This window comes from Magnolia sinica, chromosome 16 (assembly GCF_029962835.1).
Source record: "Magnolia sinica isolate HGM2019 chromosome 16, MsV1, whole genome shotgun sequence".
Lineage (NCBI taxonomy): Eukaryota > Viridiplantae > Streptophyta > Magnoliopsida > Magnoliales > Magnoliaceae > Magnolia > Magnolia sinica.
In genome coordinates, this window is record NC_080588.1 from 9,867,898 (window position 1) to 9,887,149 (window position 19,252).

Consider the following 19,252-nt stretch of genomic DNA (forward strand, 5'->3'; position numbering starts at 1 on the left):
GCTGTGTACAGGATAGCCTTTATCTGAGCTTGAATCGATTTTTTCCTTACGAGGTACTTTGGTAATGATATTGCAAATGTCTTAATGATTAAACCAGGCACACGGGGGTAGGAGATCATTAGTAGGAGACAGCCCAAATTGTCGAGATAGCTTGGATATAAGACATGGGAATGGAAGTATATTGATGGATTCATCTGAGGACACCCGAATTAATTGTTGTAGAATAACAGTGGGAAGGCAGATGTGAATACCAAGATAAACATCATACTAGACATTTAGCATGTATGGAGAAAGCATGTTGTCAGAGACTTCACAGGGATAGACATTTGTGCTGAAAATGCTGTGAAGAATTTTGTATGCAAGATTGAGATTTTTAACATGAAGGATATTCTTTGCATTTCTCAGTATATTAGCACCATCACACAGTGCAAGGATCAACACGACGTATCCACTTTTAGGCACAGTGGCCAAGGATCTTCCATAAGACCCTATCAGAGGTTTTACACCGTTTACCTCAAACCCAAGATTTTAACTAGTTCACCCCTAACCAGATGTTTATGCTCTCTACAGAGTAAGGGTCCATACAACGCACCCACTATGTACACTCCCGTCAGAGGCCTCCTTTGAGGGCTTGCAAGGGTGAGAAACACCTTAGACCCAATCCTACAGAGGAATGATCAAAGCCTCCTCTGAACTCTAGTTACTTACAAATAAGTGGATGAGTCCCATTCAGCTCATTGACGAAGATCTCCTCCTTTTTTAATGAAGAGTCTTCTACTTGATCCACAACTCAAATGATGTACCAATATACGGTGACCGGTTAGGTCTAGGTTAAGACGGAATCCTACTCTATAAAATGTTTTCCTATACGGAAGATAGAGTGATTTCGGTTATGCATTCAAGGCATCCCAACTTAATGATTTTCCATTAAGGTAGTAGATGGGGGATCCTTGAATGCGGAAGTTCATTCCCCAATCCACTCTATTGAATATCAATGATGAGGGTGGATTGGAGGATGAACTCCCTTGAAAGAAAGGGCTTTAGGTATATGATCTAAGGTAAAACACTTAAAAGCACTCTCTTCTTTCTCTACTAGTAACAATAGAAAAGCTCTCTTTACATAGGCAAAAGGTTCCAACGGATATAAAACGGTCACATTTATGACAGAGTTCGATATCATCGAGCAGGATTGATATCATCGAGAGTATGCTCTCGATAACATTGACTGGCCGCTCGATGAACCAAAATCAAATGTCATACGCTTTTGAAACCTTTTGCCAGCTAGTCAAGGGAATCGATACAAGCATCGATGTCATCGGATTTCGAACTCTAATATTATCGATACTAGGATCGATTTCTCGACACTTGAAAATGAGAGAGACTTGCTATGAAATATTTTAGGTTTACAAGAATGATCGAGGGACCTTCAAAATCATCGAAATTTAAATGTCGATGATATCGATAGAGTGTCAAGGCATCAATAAATCCAATGGATTTTCGTTTAAGCTTGCTGGAAAGTTTCTGTCCCTGTTCAATGCCATCGAAACCGTACCGATATCATCAATATTTGAATATTGATTCTCGAGTACCCCTCAATCGCAAATAAATAATTGCTGGAGAACTTAAGCGCCCATGACCGATAACATCGAGAGTCTTCTGATATCATCGAGATTTGAACTTCGATGGTATCGAGAACGACTTCGATATATCAATGCACATGGGATTTTCTTATGTAAAAACAGGGGCGCCGGATGTCTGCCTGTCGATATTATCGAGCCACCTTTGATGGGCTCGAGATTCAAATATCGATGATATCGATATGTATATCAATACATCGATAATTTTGTCCAGATAAGTATGTGGTTGCTGGATAATTTTATCCTCATTCTGATAGAATCAATTCGTTCATCAAGGACATCGACAGCACAAGTCGAGCATATCGAGATGTGTATCGATACAATTGACAGAGTAAGAAAACTTGAAGATTTTCTAATTTTTGAAAAAGTTTTCTCACTTATAAACCCTATAATGTTCTAATTTGTTTTAAGGGTTTTATATACCTGGTGTTTTGGGACATGGGATGTGAGGCTTAGATTTACCTGAGGTGTGCTTGTACACATCCCAGTTGAGGCAGACGCTTGAATTGATCTTCCTATGAGGCACTGCAGTTTGTTCGACTCAACAATCATGCTAATTGACAAACTAGGGCACTTTCAGTTTAAGGGCATGTTGACTACCGCACCTATCATGCAGCCACCCGACTGGAGCCTTCCTTTTGAACTTATGTGTGACGCGTCTGATTATTCTCTTAAGATGGTTTTAGGCTAGAGAAAAGAAAAGAAGTTTTACGTTATCCATTACACAAGTATAACTCTAAATCCTACACAAGTAAACTACTCGACAACGGAAAAAGAACTCTTGGCCATAGTATTCACTTTGGACAAATTTATGTCTTACTTAATTGGATCCAAGATCATCATTTACACAGATTATGCAGCGCTCAAGTATCTTCTTTCTTAGAACGTGCTAAGCCTTGCCTGATAAGATGGATCCTCCTACTCTAAGAATTTGATTTGGAAATAAAGGATAAAAGGGAGTAGAGACGTACTGGCTGATCATCTTTCCCACCTTCATTCCTCTAACCCCTTGAGACGGCACATATTAATGACATGTTCCTTGACGAACAATTGTTCAAAGTCTCCCATTCACCTTGGTTCACTGATATTGCTAATTATCTTGCTATAGGTTTCACATCAACACATTGGACTGTGCAAGATAAGAAGAAATTTTTCACTAAGGTGCGCAAATTCTTCTGGGATGATCCGTATTTGTTTAAATATTGCCCAGACCAAATCTTAAGGAGATGTGTGTCAGACGATGAGCATCAGAGTATCATCTCCTTCTGTCACTCTCAAGCCTGTGGTGGTCACTTTTCTACTAAAAAACCACGGCTAAGGTTCTACAGTGTGGCTTTTACTAGCCCACTATATTCAGGGACACTCATAAGTTTTGCAAAGCTTGTAAGTATTGTCAAAAATTGGGAGCATTGTCCCATCAAAATCTGATGCCCTTGAACCCCATCCTTATCATAGAAGCATTTGATTGTTAGGGCATCGATTTCATGGGACCATTTCTCCAATCCTTTAGAAATCTATATATTTTCCTCGCCGTAGACTATGTCATTAAATGGGTCAAAGCAATTCTGTGCCAGAATAATGACCATCAAACGATCATTAAATTCTTAAAAGAGAACATCCTTTCCCGGTTCGGAACGCCTCGAGCCATCATTAGTGATAGGGGCTCACATTTTATAATAGACCATTCGAGAATTTAATGAAGAAATATGGTATCTCTCATAAGGTGAGCACTCCATACCACCCACAAATAAGTGGGCAAGCCGAGATTTCCAATAGGAAAATTAAACATATTTTAGAAAATACGGTTAACACTGACCGTAAGGATTGGTTAATTCGATTGACCGATGCCTTATGGGCTTATCGTACTTGTCACGCCCCAAACCCAGAAATCGGATTCGCAGGAATCCCGATCACCGAGTTCGGTGCCAACAGCCTTCGTAGTACCCCATTCTCGGGTCCTAGCGTCCATACGCCAGATTCCGATCCTGGGATCCTACAAGGAGGATTTTTTTTTTGTACATTTAACTCATAATAAGCATAACCACAAGATTACCCAATTGACAAAGGCAACATCATCATCACATATCCACTAATATAATCATTTGAGTACAATGCTGAAAGGGAAAATACATATATTGAAATCAAAGCTCCAGAATACAACTGCACGCTCCAAGCTCAACGCTGCTGCAACCTAATAACACCTGTACGCATCTATCGTGCATAAGCTTATAGAAAGCTTAGGGAGTGGTGTAAGTGTGTGCACAAGGTAAGTGCCAAGTATTCAATACAATGCCATTATCATACAAACTGGAAGTACTGGTAATCCATAAATCGTACAATATCGGAATAAGCAAAGATACTAGCAAGATCATGAATTATCTGAGTAAGCAGAAATACTGACAAGAGCAGGAATTATCAGAGTAAACATAAATACTCACAAGATCATAGATCATACGATAACAGAGTAAGTGGAAATACGAGCAAGTCTATGAGCCAATCAATATCAGAATACGCAATATATAACAGCTACGCAAACGAGGAGTCATAAAGAGCCAAACATCAAATGCCGAGAATGCAATGGGGTATATAATTCCTTATGTGTTCATAAATGCGTCAGCCATATCTAGACCATATAAATGCAGAAGCACAGTAACCCAAGATGTCGTATGTCGCGGATGTAATGCAATATTCGGTGCGAATGGAATGACCATGCTGGAGTGTGAAGTCGGGATGGTAGTACGTAGTATCGCAGGCTATGGGGTCCATCACAAGGGACCTCTATCCAAACCAGTCCCATACCTAAATTTGGATAGTCAGACTCAATGTGGTAAACTCCTGATCTCAAGTTAGTCGCGCGCCCCAACCGAAATCTTGGCCATTGCGAAGGCACACGTAACAACTAGTTGCATACCACCAACCCGAGTAGATAGTGAATGAATGAATACATGAATGAGTATGCAACTCCTGCTCACTAAATCCACATATCAGTATGGTTCATCTCTGGGATCATCATCGGGGTTTAGTACACTCCAAATGGCACTGCCGCTCTCCCAGCCGCACAGTCCAAGTGAGCGTAAGAAACCTCACTATCCGCCTGGCCAATAGTCTGCCAATACCTATCCAGCATGTCGATAGCGGACCCATTCACGAGCTGGTCAAACTCAGCCTAGTATTGCCCCTACCCTCGGGCGGGTAAGGTCACACCCCCTCCCAACCGACCACGACACAGTGGGAGACGCGACCTCCTGGTATTCGGCACTCGGGCGCTCATGTATCTACTCGGTCTCGACGTTGGGGCGTCTCCTGGCCACGAAGGTTTAGGAATTTTCACCCAGGGACATCTATGGCGCCCGTATGCTAGAACAAAATATTTCCGGTATCCCATTTGGCCATCCACGATACGCCTGTGGAGGCTACGACCCTGGTGTCGCTAGGGCGTACAGTAATCATAATGCGAGATGCATGAGTCATACAATCCAGTCATGCATCAATCCTGTGCATACTGCGTGCTCAAGTAGATAACCTCCGCCTATCAGGGAGTCTCATAACAACATGCTCAATGACATATGCAATGATCAACCACATCTCATAACAAACATGCAGATGATGCGTATGGGCATGTATCATGATGCTATGCTGCCACATACTCATAATCGGTATCAGCAACCGGCATCGACAATCGACCCCGACAATGTGGACATTTAACCAACATTGCCCCCCAAGGAATGGCCCTCATGGATCCTAACATATAGTGGACCCATGACCTCACACAAGGGCCAAATATAGAACACCATGGGCCTTACTCAAGAGCTTAATACATATCACGATGGGCCTTTCACATGGGCCTAACATACATCACAATGACTGCATAGCCTAGCCCTCAAACACACCACAATGGGCTTTGTACAATCATAATGGGCCGCGTCACATGGGGCTAATACGCATCACATGGGCTACATATACATCACAATGGGCCACGTCCATGGGCCTTTATACATCATTGTGGGCCTCAACCTACAGGCAAAATATACATCACAATCGAAATCCACAATCGGCCACGATGATTGGCCTTGATCGATAATCAGCCAATCGACCACAACAATCATAATCGGTAGTCGATAATCAGAATCGGCAAATCAGTCACGACAATCAGAATCGGTCAATAATCAGCCTCGTTGATTGGTCGAACATGGCCTATGGGAAGGTCACAATATGAACATTCAACCATCATCGCCCATCAAAGTGGACATTTAACCAACATTGCTCCCGAGTAGTGGCCCATGTAGAGTCAAACATAAGGTGGGCCCAAATATCCGACAGGTGGCCTCAAATAGTCATCACAGGTGGGCCTTACACGCACAGCACGTGGGCCTACGCATCACCGTGGGTCGATACATTGGGCCGCACCATTAGCCTAATATGCACATCACGGTGGGTGGCATCATTGGGCCGCATCAATGAGCCAGAAATATATCTCGATAGGCCTCATCACATGAGTAGGAATATTTCACAATGGCCTCACTAAATGGGTCGGAAACACATCTCAATGGGCCACGACATATGGACCGAGTATATATCACAATGGGATACGACCCATGGGCCTCAGATACACCAAGTGGGTTATATTACATGGGCCTCATATGCAACACGTTGGGCCTCATGGATGGGCTACAAATACATCGAGGTGGGCCCCATGGATGGGCTAGAAATATACCAAGGTGGGCCTCGTATACACCAAGTGGGCCGCATCAATGGGCCGCACCAGTGGGCCTCACCAAATGGGCCATAAATATATATACCGATGGACCTCGCCAAATGGGCCATAAATACGCAATAGGTGGACCCTGCACATGGGCCTTAAATACATTACATGGGCCTCACTAAATGGGCCACATATACATCGTATTGGGCCTCGAATACATCACAATGGACCACAACCCATGGGCTTCAAATACACAATAGGTAGGCCCTACACATGCAGCAAATGGGCCCCACCAGCTGGTCGGTGTGGATAACAGAATGCATACATCAGGTGGGTCACACGTCCTACAAATAGTGTGAATCAAACATACATTGAGGCAGGCCCTGTTTGACCTAGAGGTTAGGATATAACACATATCATGGTGGAGTCCTCACTGTCACAACCTGATGGACGGTGTAGATTAAATCATACATCAAGGTGGACCACGTGTATAGGGTCCACGCCCAATACATGGACGGGACGGCGTGGATGAAACACTTACGTCATGGCCGGTCCCACATACAGATGGATGGCGTAGCTAAATACATACACCAGGGCCCAGTTGGACAGACGGTGTGAATATACAATGCATGTATTATGATGGGGACCACTGTCCACTGGACTAAATGGTGTGGATCAAGACATATATCATAGTGGCCCAATCTGGTAAAACAAGTGGATGGCTTGGGAAAAAAAAATACAGATATCAGGGTGGATTTCCACGTGCATGGCCATCTCACAGTCACACGTGTTACATGTGTGGACAACACGTAACTCAAGGTGGGGTCCCACGTTAGTTGGATGAACGGTGTATACAAAACATACTCCAAAGTGGGCCTCCAAGTACGGTGGCGTTGATTAAATCCATTCATCATGGTGAACCCCACCATCCAGCTCATCTGGACGGTGTAGGTATACCAGCCATTCTGCTTCCATGTTAGAGTAGGCCCCACGTGTTGGTTGGGTCCCCACCGTCACAAACAATGGACGGTGTGGATGGCCCGCCCAAACGTTAGAGGCGAGCCCTCTTCCCATCTTAGCATATCACAGTGGAGTCCACACATGTGTGTGGATCCCACGCTGCTGAGCAACAAGGACAAACTCATATAGCACGGTGGTCCCATGTAGGGCCCACCACATTATATATATTTAATATACTAACACCGTCCAGACCCTGATGGCTTGGACTAACACATACATCCAGGAGAGCCCCACACCAGGGGTGGGTCCCACCGTCTAGCTCATCTGGACGGTGCGTATGCTACACGCATCAGGCGTGGCCCATCTATTATGCCACTGACCGTAATAAAGGTTGCACGCCGCAGCTGAAGAAAACAACAGAAGTGGGTCCCACGTAATGGGCTACCCCCCTTTATATATATAGCAATATAATATATATATATATATATATTTATATTGATGCATTAGGTGAGGACACCCCACGGTCAGCTAACACTTCACTGTCAGCCCCCCCCCCTCCACTGTCAATTCGTACTTCACTGATATCCACACCCTGATCGGACGGTGTAGATATACATCTCATCAAGGTGGGTCCCACATGGCCCACCTGCTTTAGATCTAAAACTTATCTAAAATCCTAGAAGGAATTCAATGGCAAACATTTAGTCCCTACTGTTCCCTGTGATGTGGGCCACCTGAGTGCTGGACGTGGCTGAAATTTGGAGGGGACCCACTTAAGGAAGTGGCCCACCTAATGAACGGAGTGGATGGTAAACATACATCATGGTGGGGCCCACGGCTGGGACCGTGGGTCCCTGGTCCGTCCGCCCGTAGCGCAGGACGCCTGACGTCCTTTCTTGTCAGCAGCAGTAGCAACGCTGCCTGTGGTTGTTTTTTTTTTTTTTTTTTTTTTTTTGAAAATCGAAAATTTAAGGTTTTTCATATATGGGGCCCACTCCACGTGAATCCATTCCAGCCATTGGATTCTACCACTAATAACAGATCCAACGAGCCCAATATTGATTATTTTTTTAGTATATATGAATGCCAAGGGAGATTTCAATGGTGAAAACAGCCATTTGCTATGGTATGGCCTGCCAGAACCTTGGATTGACTCCGTTTTTTGATTCAACGCCTAAAATGAAGTCGGGAAAGGAATGGACGGCGTGGATTAACATAATACATCAAGGTGGAGCCTGTACAAGTGACCCACCCAAAAATCTAAAAAGGGCACTGACGTTACATGTATATATATTGTTTATTATTATTATTATTATTATTATTATTATTATTATTATTATTATTATTATTATTATTATTATTATTATTATGGCTTGTTAGTACACACCCATGTCTGCACACGCACTCACCATGCTTCACGTCCAGCGTCCAGGGACGCTGGACGGCATGGATAAACACGGCCCATGGTGGGTCCCACATGAACGTAGGCTCATGTTTCATCAAGGTGTGTCCCACATGAATGTGGCTCACCGATGGATCTGATATTTGTGTTTTCTCGTCATCTGTAAGGTAGGGTCCACATGATTTTAACGGTTTAGATGAGACATCCATCAAGGTAGGGTCCATCCAAGTGGGCCACACATCACACAAAAGAAATAAGAGAGATAGAGAGAGAGAAGCACCCACCTCTAAATCGACTCCTTCCTCAATTCCTCGGGTCCACAAGCCTTTTAGGATCTTTTTCAACGGTGGAGATGAGCTTCTAATGGCAGGATTGAAGGGGATCTAAGGTGAATGTGGCTAGAAATGGGAGAGTTGCCATGGACGTTTTCACCTTCTCTCTTGCTAAGGGGAGGAAAAGAAGAAGAAGAAGAAGAAGAAGAAGAAGAGAGAGAGAGAGAGAGAGAGAGAGAGAGTAGTTAATTTATGTAAGGCCATAAATGCTAGGGTTGATTTATAGGGAAAATAAATGCCATAATTGCTTGTAAGCATTTATTACTTGGCATGGGGTGATGACATCACCTCATGATAACCTAGGAAATGGTGCCATTGTGATATGTGTGGGCCCTGCAAATGTGTGGTCCACAGCTATTACAATGCGCGAGCTACATCTCATGATCTAAGCGTTGCATTCACGCACGAGACGTGGCGTTGGAATCGCGGCGTCGGCACGGTCGCAATGGTATAGGTCTCGGGTTGAGCCGACTCAGATCGACAGGACGTGACTCAAGATTACGTGCAAACACCGATAATAGGCCGCGAGTCGCCAAAATTTGATCGGGAGGACCGCGGAAGCCTAAGGAATGGTACGGGCTAGGATACAGGTCTTACAGTACTACATTTAAAACCCCTATTGGAATGTCTCCCTTTAGACTTGTCTATGGGAAGGCTTGCCACTTGCCTGTGGAGTTGGAACATAGAGCCTACTGGGTGATCAAAAATCTGAACTTTAATCTGGACAACGCTGGTTCGCTACGTAAACTTCAGTTAAATGAACTTGAAGAAATCTGGAACGATGCGTACGAGAACTCAAGAATTTATAAGGACAGGATGAATGCATTTTATGACCAACACATTCTGTGAAAATCATTTACACCAGGTCAGAAAGTCCTTTTGTATAATTCTCAATTACATCTCTTTCCGAGTAAGCTCTGATCTCGTTGGACCAGCCCTTTCACTGTTATCAATGTTTATCCTCATGGGGCTATCAAGATTCGGAATCCAGACAATGACAATGAGTTTAAAGTAAATGGACATCGATTAAAGCCATTTGTTGTGAAATTTGATTCAGAGGACATGTACATGCCTCTTAAAGATCATATTTACCAGGATTGATCTCCTAATCTGATGGAGGTATACATAGGTTTACTACTTTCATAGGACTAGGGTAGTTTACTTTTTTGTCGTTCTAGGATAGTCGGCTTTACGCCGTTAGGATAGTTTGTTTTTTTTTGTTGGTTTAACTCTTATGTTGAGCCACCTTCACGTTGATATCTCTTTGGAAAAAGCCGTACAACTCCTTCGTTAGGAACTATCTTTCCATCACTTCTCCTTTAATTTTGTTATCTCATGTGCATTGCATATTTATATCTTTTACATTGAGGAAAATGTAAATTTTAGGTTGGGATGGAGATTAGGCGACCTAGTCAGTGTTTTCTTAGTTTTAAGAAAAAATTGTGAAAATTTTTCTGGAAATTCTTGTGAATTCAAAGTGATTTTGACGACCAACTTTGATTTAGAAATATAAGATACGTAATGTTGGTAATTTCAAACTCTTGAATCTAGTTATCTATTAGATTTTACAGTTAACTTCGAATTGTTAATCCATGATTAAAAATTTTAAACATTAATTGAGTCATGATTTCACATGTCACACCTAGCTTACATGTTAAAGTTTCAGTTCGATATTGAATTATTAACCTGGTAATCACTAAGCATGAATGGAACCAGCTTGGGAATTTGTCCATTATGTTCATTGAAAAAAAAAAGAGAGAAGAATATCCAGCTAAAAAAGTAGTTGTCATCGAAAACGGCTACCTGTTACAGATCTTTAAAAGTGTTAACACAGCGTGAAGCCATCGATGGAAAAAATCAAAAGCTGGAAGAATAAGAAGGCTGAACTGTAAGGCAAGTTTCGATTTAGGTTGGGTTATCTAAGAATGCTCTGTTCGATTATCAATCTTATCATGAAAATTAACAACTGGACTCTTAATAATGATAAGCCGAGGTTACACTATACACCCATGGAACTCAATATTTAGAATTGTTCTAATGGATGGATTAATACTTTAAACTTGACTATGAAGTTTACCATGCGCTTGAGTCTAGGAGAAAGTAATGCCCAACATTCATGAACCTTAGAATTTTATTGACTGGATTGCTTTTCAAAAATCACTCAAGTTTATAGAAATTGTCCCGTAATTCTTAAGATATTTTTAACGTCTTATTTATATTTTAAAATCACTTAAGTTTATAGAAATTGTCTCGGGACTAGCAAAATACTGGTTGGGTAATGTGTTAAGGGTAAAATATTGCATATTAGACCCCAGTCATTACCTGATTTTATGAACATAATAATGTTTAATATCCTATTTTAATTATCTTTTTATTACAAGGTGAATTTAAGAGCTTAGACTGAAAAAGGTACTAAAGGCATGGATTTAATGCTCAAGAATCACCAAGGTAAGGGATGAATCTTAGGAGACCAAGATCGAAGAATTCACACACTAAAGATCCGAGAAAATCAAGTTAATGATAATAAAAAGGCCTGAAAGTCGTCCTAAACGCAAGATCACAAGGTTCCCACCATTTGTTTGGATCGAAACTTTATATTTGGCCCGAGGACCCTAAATTAACCGTACACGTCAAATTTCAGCCCTTGGATCTTTGTAAAAGTGGCCCAACGGACAGATCAACCCATAAATCATTGAACTAGAGCCCATCTAATATCTAGAGATGCTTCAATTTTGATATCAATCCTTAAAATAGATGAGAGGGAGGATGGACGAAGTGAATTCCTCATAAACAACATAGTGGACCCCACTAATGATGTGCATGTGCATAGTGCGCATGCATAAGCAGTGTATCAGATTAAGAAATCCAGTTAAGGGTCATTGACCCAACCCAAATTGTGTTTTCGCAGCAGTGGACGGACGTGGGTCCTGCTGGGAAGTGTAGTGGCCCACCTCAGTCACTCCGATGGACAATCCGGACAGTCCATTCTATCCAGATGTGGGGCCGACCGTACCCATGTTGATTTCTTGGTCTCATGCATGTGTATACGCATAGATCATCATAAAATGTAGTATGAATGGTGGGGTGATTTGATACAGTGGGCCGCACCAAAACTCGACCAAAACCACTCCTTTCAAATTGAAATTTCACCAAAAATCCAATGAACGGGGTAGGTTTATCCAAAAACATCACTGTGGGGCCCACCGAACATTTTAGCATAGGTCCATGAGTAAGGACGTGCGTAATGCACATCCGGCCTCTATGGGCCATTGTGCGATTAAGGGTAGGGTCGGATGCAAGATCTGAACTGTCCAGAAGAGAGAGAAGGTGGTCACAACCAAAGCCATGAAGTCAGAATCGTGATTAGGCCGTCCACTGTCCCACAAACACCATCCAAATGTAATGAGTTTACGTTTTCTTTTTCGCGGCTGCGTAAAGAGTTGCGTAAAAGCACCCAACCACCGACTTCCAGCCTCCCACCAACCTATCCTTGCTACCTATAAATGAGAAGAAAAGAGAGAGAGATTTCATGGAAGGGCGTGATTAGATCTGACGTGGGAAGAAAGAGAGAGAGAGAGAGAGAGAGAGAAGAGTGTGGCCGGCTCCATCCAGAGTTTCTCCCTTTTCCTTCTTTAATTTTCTTCCTTTAATATTTCTTAGTTAATTATGTTCATGGTTAGTTAAACCTCTTAGCTAGGGCTAAGAGGTGAAGCTTGTAGTGTGATAGGATATTTTCTATGCTTTGATTCATGTTTAAGATGAACTCTCTTTGATCTCGGTTTGATTATTAGGAATATTCATAGTTTTTTTTAATGGTTTATTGTGACTTAAATTACAATGGATCTGTGATAGCTTTGAGTATGTCTTTTTCATTATTGTTGTGAAGTTAGGAAGCCCTGTTGTTCACCATCGTCTCATGGACATGGTTGGATGATGGAATCCTTCCTAACGTTCATAACTCATTCAGATTGGTTGTGGATTGGTTAAATTCTGTTGTTTACTTTGTCTCATGGGCATGGTTTTGTCATGGAATCAATTCTAATTCTCATACCTCTTATCTCTTGAAAACTGGATTAAAGGAAGTTCAGATTTGGTTTTAATGATACATCTTCCAACTGGATGAAGATGGGACTCTAAATCCAGTTGTGTTCGTGAATCAAGTATAGATCTCCCTGATCTCTACAGGTGGACCCTTGGAAACCCTACCTTTCCCACCTTCGAATTTTACAAATTTTATTTAATTAGTTCACCATTATGATTACATCTTCGTCTAGTTCTAGTTCTAGTTACTTTTATATTACGTACAAGGTTTAGTCCCTATGGATTCGACCTCGGTCTTACCGAGATTATTACTACATCACAACCCTATACTTGGGGTGTGAAAACCTTGTTGGGATGCCATTGCTAATGTAGATTAGATACTAGAGTCTTTGTAAGGCCCGTATCCTAGTCCGCACCATTCCTTAGACTCCCGCAATTCTCCCCGTCGAATTCTGGTAACCCACTACCTGTAATAGGCGTTTGCGCGTAACCCTAAGTCACATTTCGTATATTTGAGTTGACTCGACCCGAGACTTGTACCCTTGTGACCACGTTGTCGCCGTGGTTACAATGGCACGACTTACGCACTGATGCGATACCCAAGCCACGTGTTGTGGGCCCGCGTTCATCTCAAGGAAAATGTCACATGTTGCAAATCCCGAGAGAATCTCTACCCAATCTATTAAATCAATCACATCAATTAAATCAAGTACAACTCATTAGTCACCCATACCTCTCTCTTCCCCAAGGTCAACACAACCCATACCTCTCAAGTCAAGTATACCCATCACTCACCCATCACATCCATCCCTCTCCCTTACAACCTCTCTCTCTCTCTCTCTCTCTTCCCTACCCATTTTCCAAGCAACAAAATGAGGAGAGACCATCCAAGCTCTAAGGAGAGCAAGGGGAGCCAAGTGTGACCCACTTCCTACCCCAAGATCTCTCATCCTACCCTTTCAAACTTCATCATCCACCATCAAAGGGAAAGCTTAGGAGACAAGGATTTCAAGGAGCTAAAGAAGAGGACCATCAGTGGGTGTTCATTATCATACCCCAAACCCGGAGATTGGACTCACAAGAACCCCAATCGCTGAATCCGGTGCCGACAGGCTCCGTAGTACCCCATTCTCGGCTCCCAGCGCCTATACACCAGATTCTGATCCTGGGATTCTACAATGAGGATTTTTCAGTGTGCATTTATCTCGTAATAAGCATAACCACAAGTATACACAAATCATAAAGGCAACATCATCATCATATATCCACTAATATAAACAGTTGAATACAGTTCTAAAAGGGAAATACATATGTCAAAAATCAAAGCTCTATAAGTCCGTTGCACACTCCAAGCTCAATGCTGCTGCAACCTAACGCCACCTGCACGCATCTATCGTGCATAAGCTTATAGAAAGCTTAATGCGTGGTGAAAGTGTGTGCACAAGGTAAGTGCCAAGTAAGCAATATCAGAGTAATCAAAGTAAACGGAAATACTGACAGGCCCATAAATCATACAATATCAGAATAATGCAAAAACGTGCTGATAGGCCCATATATACCATCAACTTATCTACGCTATGCGATGCAAAAATATAATAACCAATATCATATACTAAGGAAGCAATGTAAATCAGATATGTAATGTGAAGATAGTAAGCCAAATATTATGTGTTAAGGATGCAATGCAATATGCAATGCGAATGAAATGACTAAGCTGGAGTGTGAAGTCGGGATGATAGTATGTAGTATCACAGGCTACGGGGTCCATCATAAGGGACTTCTATCCAAACCAGTCCCGTACCTAAATTTGGATAGTCAGACTCAATGGCGTAAACTCCTGATCTCAGGTTAGTCGCGCCTCCAACCAAAATCCTGGCCATGCGAAGGTACACAACAATTAGTTACGTACCACCAGCCCGAGTGGATAGTGAATGAGATGAATGCATGAGTATGTAACTCCTACTCAATAAGTCCACATATCAGTGTGATTTGTATCTGAGAAATCACTGGGGTCTATTACACTCCAAATCAGATTGTCGCCCCATCGCGCGCAAGAAGGTGAGTGGAAGAAACCTCACTATCCGCCTGCTAATATCGGTCCCGGCTCATCGATAGCGGACCCATTCCTCGAGCTAGTCAAACTCAGCCTAGCATTGCACCCTCCTCTCGGGCAAGTAAGGTTGTACCCCCTTCCAAATGACCACGACACAGTGGGAGATGCGGCCTAACGGTATGCGGCCCTCATATGCTTATGCATCCACTGGGTCTAGACGTTAAAGCAACCTCTGGAACCAAGAGGGTTTAGGAACTTTCACCCAAGGATATCTATAGCACCCTATGTAGAACAGATTTTTGGTGTCCCATCTGGCCATCCATGAAATACCTGTGGAGACTATGACCCTAATGTCACTAGAGCGTACAGTAATAACAACACATAATGCAAGATGCATGAGTCATACAATCCAGTCATGCATCAATCCTGTGCATACAGTGTATCATGTGAGATAATCTTCGCCTATTAGGGAGTCTCATAACAATATGCCCAATGACATATACAATGGTCAACCACATCTCATAACAAACATGCAGATGATGCGTATGGGCATGCATCGTGATGCTATGCTGTCACATACTCATAATTGGTATCAATAACTGACACCGACAATTGGATCGACAATTAGCCTCGACAATGCGGACATTTAACCAACATTGCCCCCAAGGAGTGGCCCATATAGGGTCAAACATATAATGGACCCATGGCCTCACAAAAGACTTGATATACAACACATGGGCCTCACTCAAGAGCTTAATACACATCATGATGGCCTTTCACATGGGCCTAACATACATCACAATGGGCTCCATCACCTAGCCCTCAAATGCATCACAATGTGCCTCATCACATAGGCCTCATATACATCATATTGGGCCTTAAACACGAGCTAAATACACATCATAATGGGCCTCAAATACAGGCCATATATATATCACACAGGCCGAATACACATCACAATGGGCCTCAACTGCGGGTCGCATATACATCATATAAGTCTCAACAATCGGCTTGGGCAATCGAAATTGACCTCGACAATCAAAATCGACCTCAATAATCGAAATCAGCCTCTATACTCGGCCTCGATAATCAACCTCGACAATCAGAATCGGCATCGATACTCGGCCTCAACAATCAGAATCAGCCTCGACAAATCAGAATCGGCCTATACAATCGGCCTCGACAGATCAGAATCAACCTCGATACTCGGCCTCGACAATCAGAATAAGCTTATACAATCGACCTCGATAAATCAGAATTGACCTCGATACTCAGCCTCAACAATCGAAATCGGCCCATACAAACGGCCTCAACAAATCAGAATCGGCTTCGATACTCGGCCTCGACAATCGGAATCGGCCTATATAATCGGTCTCGACAAATCAGAATCGGCTCTAATACTTGGCCTCGACAATCAGAATCGGCCTATACAATCGGCCTCAACAAATCAGAATCCACCTATACAATCGGCCTTGACAAATCATAATCGGCCTCGACAATCGGAATCAGCCTATACAATCGGCCTATAAACAAGGGGGGTCAATAAATGTACAGCCGATCAACCATAATATAAAGATCGACCCTTTGCCATGGTTATATCAAATCCGATAGCACGAAACCATCCGTCTATAGTGAATGGGGCCCACTGATTAAGGTTAACCCACTAAGAGAATGATGAGAATGGGCTTAACAAGGCCTAAGGGAAGGCCCTAATATGGACATCCAACCATCATTGCCCCATCAATGTGGACATCTAACCAACATTGCTCCCAAGGAGTGGCCCACATAAAGTCATACGAATAGTTGCCCCTGGCCTCACACAAGGGCCTAATATACATCGGCATGGGCCTCACTCAAGGGCCTCACTCATGGTCCTCATGTACATCACAATGGGCCGTAATACATGGGCCCCAAAAATACATCTCATTGGGCCTTACTAAATGGGCCGGAAATACATCACAATGGGCCTTGTATATATCAAGTGGGCCGCATCAACGTGTCGCACAAATGGGCCTCATAAACATTAAGGGGGCCACATCAACAGGTCACGCCAAAGGGCCTCATAAACATCAAGTGGGCTGCATCAATGGGTCACACCAATGGGCCTCATAACATTAAGTGGGCCGCATCAACGGTTCGCACCAATGTGTTTCTTGTATATCAAACAAGCCGCACCAATGGGCCTCATATGTATCAAATCAAGCCCACCCTTATGTATTTTTTAGATCCGACCTATTCATAAGTTAACATAGAGATAAATGAAGTGAAAATAAATATCAGCTTAATTGAAAACCACTATAGCCCTTAGAAGTTTGAACGGTTGATGTCACTATCCACTATTTTAATGGTGGAGGGGGTCCACTTGAACTTTAAATCTGACTCATCCTTGTACTCATGCCATAAAATGATATCTCAAATGGTTAGATGGTTCGATACATCACATACATCATGGCAGGTCCCATAGATAGACGACGCGGATGGAAAGGCAGGACCCACGGAACTTGCTGCCGTATGTATAGTAGCTAGCGGTGGGCTCCACATAGCTAGATGGTGTGGATTACACCCACACGTGCAGTAGGTCCTGCAGACCATGCTAACGTCAATAGAGTGCAATTATATAGCTGTTGCATGTGCAGCCCTACTACAGATGAAGAGCAGAGGTGGGTCCCACATAGGGCCCATCACACCATTTATATTTATAATATAATATTATATATATATATATATATATATCACAGCAGCAGGTGGGTCCCCACGTGGGACCCACCATATATAGTATTACATATATATATATATATATTAATATAATAATATATTTATAATATTAACGTCCAGGCCCTAAACGGCCTGGATCATACACATGCATCATGGTGTTGCCCATCCAAATGGATGGACGATGTGGATGGGGTCCCCGACAGCTAGTAGCTGCTTGCATCAGGCAATGTAGGTGGGTCCCACGTAGGGCCCACCACCATATATTGTATATAATATATATATATATATATTAATATAATATTAATTTTTTGTTTCTTTTTGTTAGCCTACTAGTACACTCCACCGTCAGTTCACACTGCACTGTTAGCCACACCCACTGTCAGTTCACACTGCACTGTTAGCCACACCCACTGTCAGTTCACACACTCCACTGTTAGCCACGTCCAGCGTCCCTTGATGGACGGCTGGATATAATAGATACATGTAGGTGGGCCCCACCCTCACACGAGCCACACGTGTGAGGTGGCCCATGTCCAAGGAAAATGGACGGAAAGTGTGGATATACACATACATCACAGTGGTCCTCAGCTGCTGGACAACATGGTAATACAACACATACAATCACGTGGAACCCACAGAACTTGCTGACTATTGTCAGCAGATGGGTCCCACCATTTGGACGGTTTAGATATAACACATGTATCACATGGGACCCACAACACTTATTGACGTCAGTCAGCCGGTTGTGGTCCCACCGTTGGATGGTTTGAATGTAACACACGCATCATAGTGGGCTCCACGGTGATGGATGGCATGGATATGTCACACGCATCGGGTGGGCCGCACATCAAGAGGGAGAGGGAAGAGAGAGAGAGAGAGAGAGAGAGAGAGAGAGAGATAATCGTGAGAGGGGAGGGACCCCGCCACTATGGGCCCTCCCTACACATTCATATATCAAGGTGGGTCCCACATATGTGGGCCCTCAAATCACAAAATCAAATAATAAAATCACCCACCTATGATCTTCTCCTCTTTCTTCCGCCAAAGCATGCTAGAGCTCCAAAGGGACAATTCTAACGGTTGAGATGAAACTTAGATGGTGGAGATGGGAGATAGAAAGTGGGCCACACAAAGCTCTCTCTCATGGAGCTTACTTGGACGTGGGTTGCTTGGGAGGAAATGAGAGAGAGAGAGAGAGATGAAAGAGAGAGAGAGGTGTGATTGATATAAGAGGGTGATGGGTGAAAAGGTGAGTAATGGGTGATGTGTACTTTGACATGTGAGAGATGGGCTGCTTTGACTTTGGGGTTGCTTGGGGATGGGGTTTTGTACTTGACATGAGAGGTGATTGATGGAAAATTTCTCTTGGGATTGCAATGTGCGACATTTTCCTCGAACTAAACGCAGGCC